The sequence below is a fragment of the Bidens hawaiensis genome, unplaced genomic scaffold (assembly GCF_021521415.1).
Source record: "Bidens hawaiensis isolate Kalapana, Puna unplaced genomic scaffold, B.hawaiensis_p1.1 tig00008481_1, whole genome shotgun sequence".
In the NCBI taxonomy this organism is placed as follows: Eukaryota; Viridiplantae; Streptophyta; class Magnoliopsida; order Asterales; family Asteraceae; genus Bidens; species Bidens hawaiensis.
In genome coordinates, this window is record NW_027491603.1 from 283,521 (window position 1) to 296,624 (window position 13,104).

Genomic DNA, 13,104 nt, shown 5'->3' on the forward strand with positions numbered 1-13,104 from the left:
ATGGGTACCTACGAGTGCAACGAAAGCATTGATTCTATTTATTGATAAATAAGGACAAGTAGTAGAAAACAATGCAATGCTGCGGAGGTGACAATCTACGACATGACACTCGTTTTATTTAAAAGGCTAACGAAATGCTAAATTTTTATATATCGCAAAAGGTTATCTCAAAACATAAATATAATTGTACATGGTGAATATATAATGCGTGAGAATAAGCCATTCATGAGTTGTGCTACAGTTTGACATCCCCAAATAAGGCACGTGAGAAAAAAAGCTTGTGAGCTTCTTTAAACTTGTTAGATATTTGAAACTTATAATGAAAATTCATGACCTTAACTTTAAACCAGATTAGCAATACGTTTTTATGTATCTATGCGATATGTTACATTAGTAAAATTCAACTTACAAATTGCTTTTGAAAACAATTACAAAGGTCATGCTTTTATATTATTTCAAAGTTATTGACCACTGTTAGTTATAACTTTGACCAAACGGTCAAGATTCGCACGTTAACACATTGATTATAAACTTCAAAACAAGAAAGATACATAAAATAATTTCCCACAACATGAACAACTTCAAAAGCACAACTTTGTAAGCCAAATTTTAAAGCAACGAGAAAAGTACAAGAAAACTTTGACGGTGTCATAACTCATAATGACCCTTTCAATGCTACTCAAGTTTTATATCACAGTGCAGATTTTTGACCACCTTCTAAACCTCCTGCTGACTGGTCTGGTTGGTTAATCTTAATTGTCTTAGGCTCAATTAGAAAACATCAAAATGTTAAAAACTGAACAAGATGCCCAGGCCGAATAATGGGTCAAAACTGGTTCGGCTAAAAACAGGCCATTTTGTATGCAGGTTAAAATAAACGAATTAGGCTTGTAAAGCGGACCATCAAACAAATTTTTGTACTGCGTTACATGTGATTACAAAAACAATATTATTACATAATAATCTTAATTAGACTTGTAAATGAATGTGAGAAGTTCGTTTAAGTCAGTTTATTTATACATAAAGGAATATGAAAAAAAGGTTCTTCATTTAGTTGTTTCTAGCAAACATGTACACATGTCTCATTCGTCTGTTTAAACTCGTTCATGGCCATTTTTTTACGTTCAATTATGTCCGTTAGTTTACATTAGTTCAAGTTCGTTTATATATTCATTTAAAACTTTTTGGCCCATTACAACGTAGTCTACTTTTAATAAATTATTAGGCACAACAAATTGTTCTTCATATTACTTTTAATTGGTCTTAGCTCATTTAGTTCTTCCATGGTCAGCTAAGTTCGCTTGTTTATGTTCGTGAAACATTCATTTATATTGTTAACAAAAGAACACGAACATGCTCATTTTTGTAAGGAAAAAAAACGCGAACAGGGAAACCTTGTTCGTTTTCTTGTTTGATCATTTGTTGGTCAAAGTTAAACAAACGAACAAGAATATGCCCCGTTCGTGTTCGTTCGGTACCTTTACAAGCATTATCCAAGTCATCTAAACAAGAGGATTTTAGAAGGCTGTATGCATTTAAAACATACGTTTGGCTGTTTTCTGCCCGTTTGACCAGTTAAACCCATTTGAAATTCAAAACCACCCATGAAAACAAAATCTGAATGGAAATGGTCATGGAACTCAGAGTTTTGACTTTTGAAGTCAACTTCATCTAATATATAACCGGAAATTCTTATCAAATAAAGTATACAAAAAAAAGAAGAAAGTTTCCTATTTTTCATTTATTTATTTCATAGTTGAGAAGGAAAAAGAAACTGAATTTCAGCTTCATTATCAGTATATAGCGGGTGATACTAAAATGACAGATGACTTTGTTGACTTTAAAGTCAACTGTTTAAGATAGTTGGACCCTGCAATATAACATCAAGCTGCCAACATTACTTCTAGATCCAAACTGTAGCAGAAACGTACAAACGTGTTTGGATTCGTGTACCTTAACGATGGTTAAAAACCTCTCACATAAATAAACTAAAAGTGTCCAATCAATCTGTTTGACACTTTTCGTCATATCTAACTAAATAGTGTATGTTGTATAAGTTTCTGTTAATAACAGTTCCAACCTGCAATAAAAAATCAAACAAAACTAATAAAGCCTTATTTTTCTATACAATTCATACAACTCTTGAAACTCACACAAATTGATCACCAGATTGTTAAAATAATATTCAACCAAAACTCACACATATGAGAAAATGTACACATAGAACACTTAAGAAACCACACCAAACACAACAAAATACTAAAAACACAAAACATATAATGATGTTGACCCATAGACCACTTAAATGTACAATGAACAGCACTTCAGTTGGAACCATCCCATTTGTTATTATTTTTTTTTTTGCCAAAAACTGCTCATTGACTCATTCTTGTTTCGTTTTGGCATTTTATTAAAATTTTGACGCGCAAATCTTTGCATTCGATTGTAAGTCAAAATTGTAGTTGACTTTTAATATCAAAGAAGAACAGATTGTATATAAATGTGATTCAAGGGCGAGCATATTGGAATTCTTTTATTTCATAAAGAAAAGTATAAACTCTAGTAAAATATATCTTTTGCCAGTTAATTTTCTTTTTTACAGGATGTTGCACAAGTGCACATTTATTTTTTTATTTTCTCAAACTGGCTTCAGTCAACAAAGGTCAAAACTGGTTTGGGAAAAACCGGTTCAGGTTTAAAACCGCTTTGTAAAGCAGAAAATCACATATTTGGAACCCGGTCTTTATTTTTAGATAACTTTCTTTAAAAGTAGAAAATTGAAACAAATGAAAAGCTAAAATTTAAAAGGTACGTCAAAAAGCTCAGATTTGTCTCAGCTGTATATTGGTCTGCAGACGTGAGTGGTCGTTACCAAAACTTGGTTTGCCCAAACCGACCCAACCAAGCGGTTCGTGTACCAGTTTGTTACTTGGAGACTGACCATATCGGGTTTTCATTTTTAACAAAGTTAGCAACTGTCAACTAAGTTTGGCGTTTTGTTTTTGTTATATGTAACTTTCAAAAGTCAAAACTGACCAGTTTTCAAGTATCCGTGGCTGCTTATACTATAAAGCATGCCAGAAGGCTGGTATGTGGACGACGGCGTAGGATAGGCTCCAGCGGTGGATAAACCATGGAGGAAGGTGGCTGGGGCGGTGCAGAGTACATAGACAGTACTTGGGGTGTAACATGACAATTAGTGTTTCCACTGGCACCGGAATAGTGCATTATCAATCGTACCTCGCCACCATGCCTGTATATATATATAGTTTATAAAACGAGTTATATATCTTATTAAAATATAAAAACACTCATATATATATATAAATGATGATGAGTGATGAAATAAATCAAATACCTGCCATGTTTAGTGTGAAATGGCCATGAACTATATATCATCGAGACCACATGAACAAGTCATCATTAATATATATTTGGTATAATTAATAATATTAACCATTCTGATTATGACGAAAACTATAGGTAAATGCTGCAGCGGGTCAAACCCAAACAAATAGCTATGAGAGACAGATGCAACGATGATTCTCTGATATAAACATCTCTAATTCAAATAACAAATCTCCATTAATCATAAATATTATGCTGATTCATCAACCTGACTCACACCTCAAAAATACACAAAAAAAAAAAACATTTTACCTTTTTACAGCTATCCCACATCGGCTAATGTGATGTATTAAGGTGGGTAAATAAGAAACCTAAAGAGTTAATCTATTATCATTAGGGTGTGTGAGGGTGCTGTGGGTCTGCATGTTTTGTTACTAAACCACTCCGACCAAATCGGAGGTTTAAAATGTTGTGGATATAGGTTTCTTTTACCGGGTTTTCCTTGACTATTTACAATAAAGGTAAAACTTGACCAAATGTGGTTATAGGTTTCTTTTACCGGGTTTTCCTTGACTATTTACAATAAAGGTAAAACTTGAGATTATGCGACCCATGGCGCTTGGTGGAACCCTTGAGTTGACCAGAAGGTGATGCACCATTGGTATGATGGATAACATATTTCGGTCTATTCCTCGTCACTCTAGCGCACCCATTTTTTCATGTTAATTTTGATGGTTATAAACAATGATTCTTCTTATTTAAGGGACCAATCAAATCTAAAACCATAAATGACCAAATCAATTAGAAGCCTAAAATACAATATATGAAGTATTATGAAATTAAGTAACATACAAAATATCATTAGAGGGGTTGAAGACGACGGCTGAAATTCGTGTCTATCATTGACGAGTAGCGGGGGTCGAACTTTGAAGGCGTAAAGGCTTTAATTATTATTCTTTTTAAATATTCACTACCAAAAATGAACTCAAACTATGGCCTTGTAAACAAAGGCTTTTACCACTACACCATATTTCAATTTATCACGAGTCGCGCTAACATTATATCATTACTAGAAAAAGGCCTACGCATTTCCAACATATTTTCTAACACATTACAAAAAAAAAAAAAAAAAAAAAATTCCAACGCATTTCCAACACAAATCATTAAAACATGTGTTTTCACTTTCTTACGCATTTCCTATGCATATTAATATACTTTCTTACTCTAATGCAATCTAACTATTTTCTTGTTTTATTTTTCTAGATTTACCTACACATTTCCGACGCATCAAATATTTATTATTTTTATCTTCCTACTTATTTCCAGCGCGTCTAATAATGTTTTAGTATTAATTTCTCTTCTTGCGTATTTCAAAAATAAATTTCAAAATGAAAAAAAAAATAAAAATCAAGATCACTTATGCTAAAAATGCAGAAAAACTTATATATAATACAAGACATGTTTTACAAATCAACCACAAATACAATAACTTAAATATAAAGGGTTCACACTAATCTTAATTTTTGAATCCTTTCCTCATTTTCCATACACTAGTTTTCCATTTCTTTCATTCCTTGTTCCAAGTCTTCTCATGCCGTCCGTTCTTTTTTTCAAATGTTCTTCCATATTTGGGATTGAACTACTTGTACCTAAAAATTTGTTAAAACATAATAATTAATAAAACAATATATATATATATATGATTATTAATCATACCCAATGTTTTCTGAACCAAATCGAACATTAAACCGGATGACATGATGGCATAATTATATATACGCACACAATTTCAATAAAAATTGTATCTGTATACATAATTTGATAACAAATATACTTTATTTAACGTAAATTAGTTGGTACTAACCACGCGCTGCTTTGGGTGTAAAGTAGTGATGACATATGGAACGGGTTAACGCAGTTTGAGTCAAAATTTGAACATAGCTACCATATACAAACAAACTCATGAACACCAATTTGAATGATTTGATGCAAATCGTCTGAATGAATCTAAGGGCAAAGTGATGTTCTCCCTCTGCTCATATAGCTATGATCTTTGTATATCTATGAACATGTTCATCCATTTCATAACAAAAAAACAACATAATTTTATAAAAGATTATGGAAATAACAACATACTTGAGAGGGGCGTAGATGGTCCATGCAACATGTGTAGGAAAGAAAGCTAAAATTGATATACATTTCCTAATTCCTATAATAAGAATCAGAGTAGCAATTGGACCCACCAATAAACCTACATAATTGTTCATAGATAAGAAAAAAGCATCCTGCTAATACATACGAATTAAGACATAATCAACTAATCAAGATGTTTAATCAACAAAAAAAAAAGTCGAGAGCATCTCTTCAGCACATGTTTAGCATTTGATTCATAAGGATGCTCTGAGCATCATCAACAAGGTGCTTCAGTAGTCGGGTGGCTTGGCAACACCGCTGCTGACACTTTGGTTTCAGTTACTGACTTGCAATTTGTTCAGGTAGTTTATCAAGTGAAAGTAAAGGGCATGAACTTGTCCGGGCTCTTGGTTTACACACCTAGCACTAGCAATATACAAGAAGTTCATGCAAATATACAACTCAAAAATTGCAAAACTTTCAAGAAATGCCAATTAGCATTACCTTAATAAATGATGCAATTGTTTTAAATTAACATAAAGCAAGGTCTATGTGCTTCAGCTTACTACATCTCCATAGATTATCCACTTTAGCAAACCTACATAAAGAAAGCCATGATTTGGCAAAATAATAATAATAATAATAATAACATTAAATTAGAATAAATATAACAAAACCGAAATTCATTCACAGAATACATGTTATAATCATATGAAAAGCTATCCCATTCAAATCATGGAAACAAATTGATAATAGGTGATATCATTGATTAACCAATTTTAGCTTCATGCTAGCAATCACATTATCGTCACCTCTATCAAATACAATTGTCATTATTATTAATTTACCAATTTTAGCTCAAGCTTCAAATAACGCTCGTTTAGTTATTGAGCCCAAGCTTGAGCCTTGTATGGGAGGCTTTTTAGGCTTGTTGAGTCTTACCAAGCCTTGTGTATTTTTTTTAGTCTACATCCTTTGCATTTATATGTATTATAATTATAATCTCACACTCAAAGATGCTAACGATTGTTGGCGTTGGGAATCTAATGGGGGTGGTGGGGTTCTCGGCTAAGGAAACGAGAAAGTCGATATAGGGGTATGTTTTATCGGTGGCCACTATTTTGATAACTGTTACAATCATATTCCAAGAAAGATAAACATTTGTGCTAGGAGGGTTTTACTGAATCGTTTTCCTACATGTTCCGACATTGATAGAAATTATGATGTTCCTATGTTCTTTATTCATATTTCAATCTTTGATATGAGTCGAGTAATCACATTATTGGTAGTTGCTCTTTTATCCTTGGCAAATTGAGTAAAGTTGTTGTTTGTGTAACATCCTACTTTTGGTTATAATAATAAAATAAATTTCGTCTATTTTATAGTGGGTTGTTACCGGGTTAGATAAATAGATTACGAGTTGAGCTAGTGTTGGGTAAATGGATATGGGTTATGGACTTGGGTTAGGAAAGAAAGAAGGAAAGACCATGGGCTTAAGCCCATGATCCATAAATATATAAACCCTTAATCACCATTTAATTTCATTTCACACATATTCCATACACCACCCAAAACACACACTTAAGCTTCTCTCTAGTTCTCTCTTTTCTCTCAAGCCGAAATCACCAAGGAAACGAGCACCGACTCGAGGTAATAATAGTATGATGTTTATGAACTTAAACCCGTTAGATTTAGTCACGAAACGACGAGCCGACACCGTTAAACCATTAAGTTATGAGATCTGGGTAGAATCGGGTATAAACCGAACCTAAGATGAGCTTAGGGTTCATCCTAGCTCAGATCTGCATCGAACGGGACGAAAAATGGTGAAAAACGGTGGAAAAACGATCCGGATCTCGTTTTTCCGGCGAAAACGCGTTTTTCCGGCGACGGCGCCGGAAATGCGACGCCGGAAAAGTAGGTACGAAGTTAAGGAATGTGTCAGGGAATGTTCTGACATTCCCTGACCTAACCCTAGTTCGCTATGGGAACTTAGCGAATCGGAGGGTGATTCTTTAGCTAATTCGCTTAAGGAAGTCTAACGAACTAGCTTTGATTCGTGTACTAGTTCGTTAAGGAAAGACTGATAGCTTCAGTTCGTGAAGTCCAATTCGTCTGATGACCAGTTCGCTATAAGGTTTAATTTGTTATGAGGACTGGTTCGTCATAAGGGTTCAATTCGCCAAGGAGTTCAACTCGTTAGACAGACCAGACGAATATGGACCAATTCGCTAAAAAGGCCAATTCATTATGAAATAACGAATTAGCCAATTCGTTATGGAAGACAGAAGTAACTAACGAACCCCAATTCATTAAAGAGCATATTAACGAACTAGACTTTGAAAGAATGGCAGATTGATCCCTGGACTTATAAAAGAATGAATTAATTACAAATAGGCCCTTGAACTTTGAGTTAGCGAATTTAATAATGATACGAATTCTAATGGAAAATGTGTTACGACAGTTAATGGAAATAAAATTTTTCCAAGCTGACCTGGCAGCTTGACCCCAGCCAGGGGCTCTGCCCCTTGGACCCTGCTAGGGGCTGCCGCCCTTAGACCCTGCTGCCAGGGGCGCTGCCCCCGGAACCCCGTCCGTTGAGGGTTATAAGTAGACTAGAAACGCGTTATGAGTAGTGATAGTAATTGATGCATGTAATTATTATACAGTTAGCCGTGCCCAACTGAAGAAAGGAATAACTATTAACGGTGAACGTAACCGACTTCAGGTGAGTTTCTAGCCCCATTCCTTGTTATGTTTTCGGGGCTGTGTGCATACTCGATGTGATTAGTTAATACATTTATCCTAAGTGATAAGTGTATGCCATATATGTATTACGTGAAATGTATGAATGATTTCTTGTCGGTACATGAACGATCTTCGGAATTGCATGTACTGCCAGGAAATGGTTGATGTTATATGTATGTTGTAAGATGAAGAATGAATGAATGATGTATGTATGAAACTTACTATTATGTATATAGAAAAGTATGTTATAAAGGTAAGGAAGAAAGGGTACCGGACCCTAATAATATCCGAGAATGAAGGGTGACCGGACCCTAATAATATCCGAGGATGGAGGGTACCGGACCCTGATAATATCCGAGGATGAAGGGTGACCGGACCCTAATAATATCCGAGGATGGGGGGTACCGGACCCTAATAATATCCGAGGTATGTAGAGCGAATGCTCTTTATAACGTAAGGTTAGTTATGAATGTATATGAAAGAATGATGGACATGTTAAGTATGTAATGCGTACCTTCATGCACGTATATGTGTATGTACAGTAAGTTATGTGATTAACTAGAACTCACTCAGCGTAGCTGACTTTTAGTATGCACGCAGGCTAATAGGTTGAGGCAGCTCGCGTGATTGAAGACACATGGCATGGAATCGAAGATACTGGCATCTCGAAGAAATGTTGTGATGTTTTAAAGACTATGTTTTATTTAATTGACTATGAATGTTTTATAAGACAAGATTTGAAGGTTATGTAACATATTATGGTTGAAGTTTTAATGTTCCACGAATGTTTTAATTAACTCTTATATTAAGAACTGTGTTTATGAGTAAATCCAACACCAAAGTAGGGCTACCGGTAACGGGGCCTTACAGTTTGGTTTGGAATTGTGTTACTGATGGATCGAGCTCCTTCCTCTTTTATAGCTTGGATCGGTTCATTTCGTCCAGTTCCTTTCTAAAAACGATTTAACGGGATCAATTATTTATCACTTGGTGAATTAATTGGAAAACGAGAAATGACACTTTCTTACAATCGAAAGGAATCAAGGAGGGTCTTTATGACGATAACTTATTTCTTTTTGTATTATAGTCGGTCAACTTAAGGGTGTTCTTCGGGTTATTTTTGTGTTTCGGGTTGTTTGAGTTTGAGCTCAAAGCAAATTGACCCAAGAGCCAACCCATATGAGTTCGGGTTTTTTAGGTTTCGAGTTGAATGGGTCGGGTAAATTCGGGTCGGATTTAGGGTTTAACAAGTTAAAGTAAAAAATTATTCACCTTTAACAAGATCATAAATAAATAAAACCATATTCTAAACTTTCTTACAACCATAATCAAATAAAATACAACATACAACCATACGTTTTTCAATTACAATTTATTAAAGAACGATGCTGATACTCAATTATAATTTACACATGCGGCTTCTAGTTGATATGCTTTGTAATTTGAATCTAAGTTGACAACATTAAGGATGGAATCCATAAGTCTTGGATTGTTTATTTTTATCCCCCGTGTTGCGGGGGTAGGGTTGAAATCGTAACCGAAGCTCGGATATCGGTGATTGAAAGTTAACCGAACCTTGTCAGATCATCATAGCTTCTAAATATGACACAAACCCGAAGTTAAAAGATCCAAATAATACAGTGTCTAGTCCCATGCATACGATGTTGTTGGATGATTTGGATCTAGAAAACTTGCTAAAAAGTACTTGCAAAACAGCTCAATAAACTTTTCAATAGCAAACTGCATCGGCCAAAAACTGTGCCCTGCTAAAAATAAACTGAAAATATGATTACACCATCCTTTTTCTTGAGTAAAACATACCCGTCGTGGCCTTTGGGTAGTAAAATGGTAGGTGAGCTTGCAAAAAAACGAATGAACAGTGATTGACGCAAATGAGAACACCTACTTGGCTACTTAGTATATCAAACAAACATTATACATTTCACATTGCCTTTTAGGTAGCAGGCCGAGATGCAAATCATTTCAAGTTTAAATATTTTTATTTATCATCATAGGCTCAAAAATAATAAACCATAATATATATGGCCGGTACCAACAACACCTGTAACAGTTTGAAACAAAAATATCTGTTTATAAAGTGAGAACCTTAATGTGTCCAGATACTCAGGATTACAATCTGAACTGTATCGCCGGCAAAGTTCAATCTCTAGTTGTTTTAACCTGCAATTAGTCAAAATATTAAGACCCAAATGAAAGCTGTGGTACCTACATAAATTATAATAAAGAGAAATTCAAAAAATTATAAGTTAGCCCATGATATTAATCAACTGATAGATTGAGATTCTATTAAGTAAATTCAATACGAACAAAATTCTTACTTATTACTATTGACTCATTAACTACTATCATATATATATATATATATATATATCTTGAATCATACTTTAGCAAACGTTTTTCTCTAATGCCCAACAACAAAAAGCCTTATTAATAGAGATTTAGCAAATACCTAATCTAAAATTACACCACTAAGTATACACCAAAAGGAACATCACTAACCACTCATGTAACTTCTATTAAGCAAATAACAAATAGAAGCTCACAAAGATGTCTCAGATATAGACTTTAGTAAGAGTGGGCAGTAAGCCACAAAATGTGGTACCAAATGACAACGACTAAACTCACAAAATGAGGTACCAAAGCTCACCTAAGTTCACTTATTTTACAGCCACTATCAATGCCTAAGTTTTACTTGAAGCATAGGTATTGTGTGGGTTAACAATTAATTTGGAAATACTATGAAAGAAACAATGCCTTTGTGAAGTTCGCTAAAGCAACTCCTTCAAGTCAAGCTTTGCCTAATTATGTTGAAATAAATTATAAGCATTTCATCAAACACCTTATGAGCACTCTTAAAATAACATAAATAGATGTATTTTTCTTACTTCATATCCAAATTAGACGGAGTTAGAAAAAAATAAAAAGAAATTATAAAGATTACCCCTAACTTAACGGATAAAAATAGACGGAGTTAGAAAAAAGTACTAAAATTGCAAGCTTTAGAAAAGTGAGGTAGTCATTTGCAAAAAATTCAAAAAATGTACTAAAGTTACGTAATCAAACAAAACACAGGTACGAAAATGACACTTAACTCTATATATATATGTTTGAATTGGAGTCTTCTCAGATAACCCAATCGTCGGCTTACATAAGCATGTTACAAACATATTAATGTATTATTATTTAATACATCGGATACATGCATCATTCCTACTTCCGGTTGTTTAAGTCTACCCGATTTGGGTAACCGACTGGACTTTTGATCTCCGGTTCGTCATATGAGTTTAATCAGGTAGGGTAAATTTGGGTCAGGTTACTAGGAAATTAGTTTGATTCTAGTTGGGTTCATATTCAGGTATAGTTAAAAAGCACACCCCTAGATCTAGCCAATGTTGTGTTACTTAGAGCGAGTATATATGATGAATCCCCTTATGTAGTTGCAACGGTCTTTCCGTTTGTGGCCCATCTAGTTTAATCAGGTAGGGTATATTTGGGTCAGGTTACTCGGGTATTAGGTTGATTCTGGTCGGGTTCGTATTCGGGTATAGTTAAAAAGCACACCCCTTAGACCTAGTCAATGTTGTGTTACTTAGAGCGAGTATATGATGATCCCCTTAAGTAGTTTCAACGATCATTTCGTTTGTGGCCCATCTAGTTTCTTGCTAGTCGTGGTCTTTTGTTTTTCTCTTTTTATATATATTTGTGCCGTCTTTAAGAAGATAATTATTAACATATAATAATTGTTTTTTTTTCAAGTTTCCAACGCATTTTCAACAAGAACATATTATTAATTTATCGTTTCCTTACATATATCTGATAAAAAAATATTACAAAATTTTTAAAAAAAATACAAAAACCAAAAAATTCATGATCTTTTTTTTTAACAGAAATGGCAAAAAAATCAAACTTGCTTTAGAAATTCAAACATGAATAATGTATTATTAATTTATCGTTTCCTTACGTATATCTGATAAAAAAATATTACAAAATTTAAAAAAAAAATGCAAAAACCAAAAAAATCAAGATCTTTTTTTTTTACAGAAATGGCAAAAAAAACGAAACTTGCTTTAGAGATTCAAACATGAATAATGTATGCACGAGCTTGAGCCAATGTTAGGCTCATCCAAAAATTTTCTCCAGATACATAAAAATAATTCAAATTGTATATAAATTATTTAATAAATAATAAATTAGCTAAGCCTAAGTTTGAGAAAAAAGTTATACTATTACTATTATTAGTAACAATAAAAATAACTTAATTATAAATAAACAATTATTATATTAAAATCAAACATCAATAAGATTAATGTTGTTAGAATACTTCCTACGCATTTCCAACGAAATTTATTATTTATTTTGTGTTTCTTTGTTACACATATCTCACGAAAATATTAAATAAAATCGTGCAACTAGTTTTGTTTTTAAATGCGTTGGAATATTTGCTAGGCATTTGCTACACAATTGTTTTTTGTCACTATATTGTCACAGTTTTGTTGCAAATTTTGGGTTTCCTTTTTTCGTAAGAATTTCGTTGAAAACGTGTTAGAAATAGCTATCGTAGGAAATGTGTTGGAAATTTTCGTACGAAACATTACTCTTAGTAGTGTATATTGGGTCACGTGTAGGTTCGCCCATGTTGGTCGCAACACACAAATTAATTTCTTTATTTAGCGATCCCATGTTCTATCCAATAAACCGTTTACACAACAGTTATTCAACTTTAAGCACCAGCATTAAAAATTTGTTAAATTTATGATCACTCAATATACAATAAATATATGATTTCATGCAACAATATAAACTAAAAACGAACTTCTTTTATTCAATACTAGCATAGGTGCCCGCGTGTTGCGG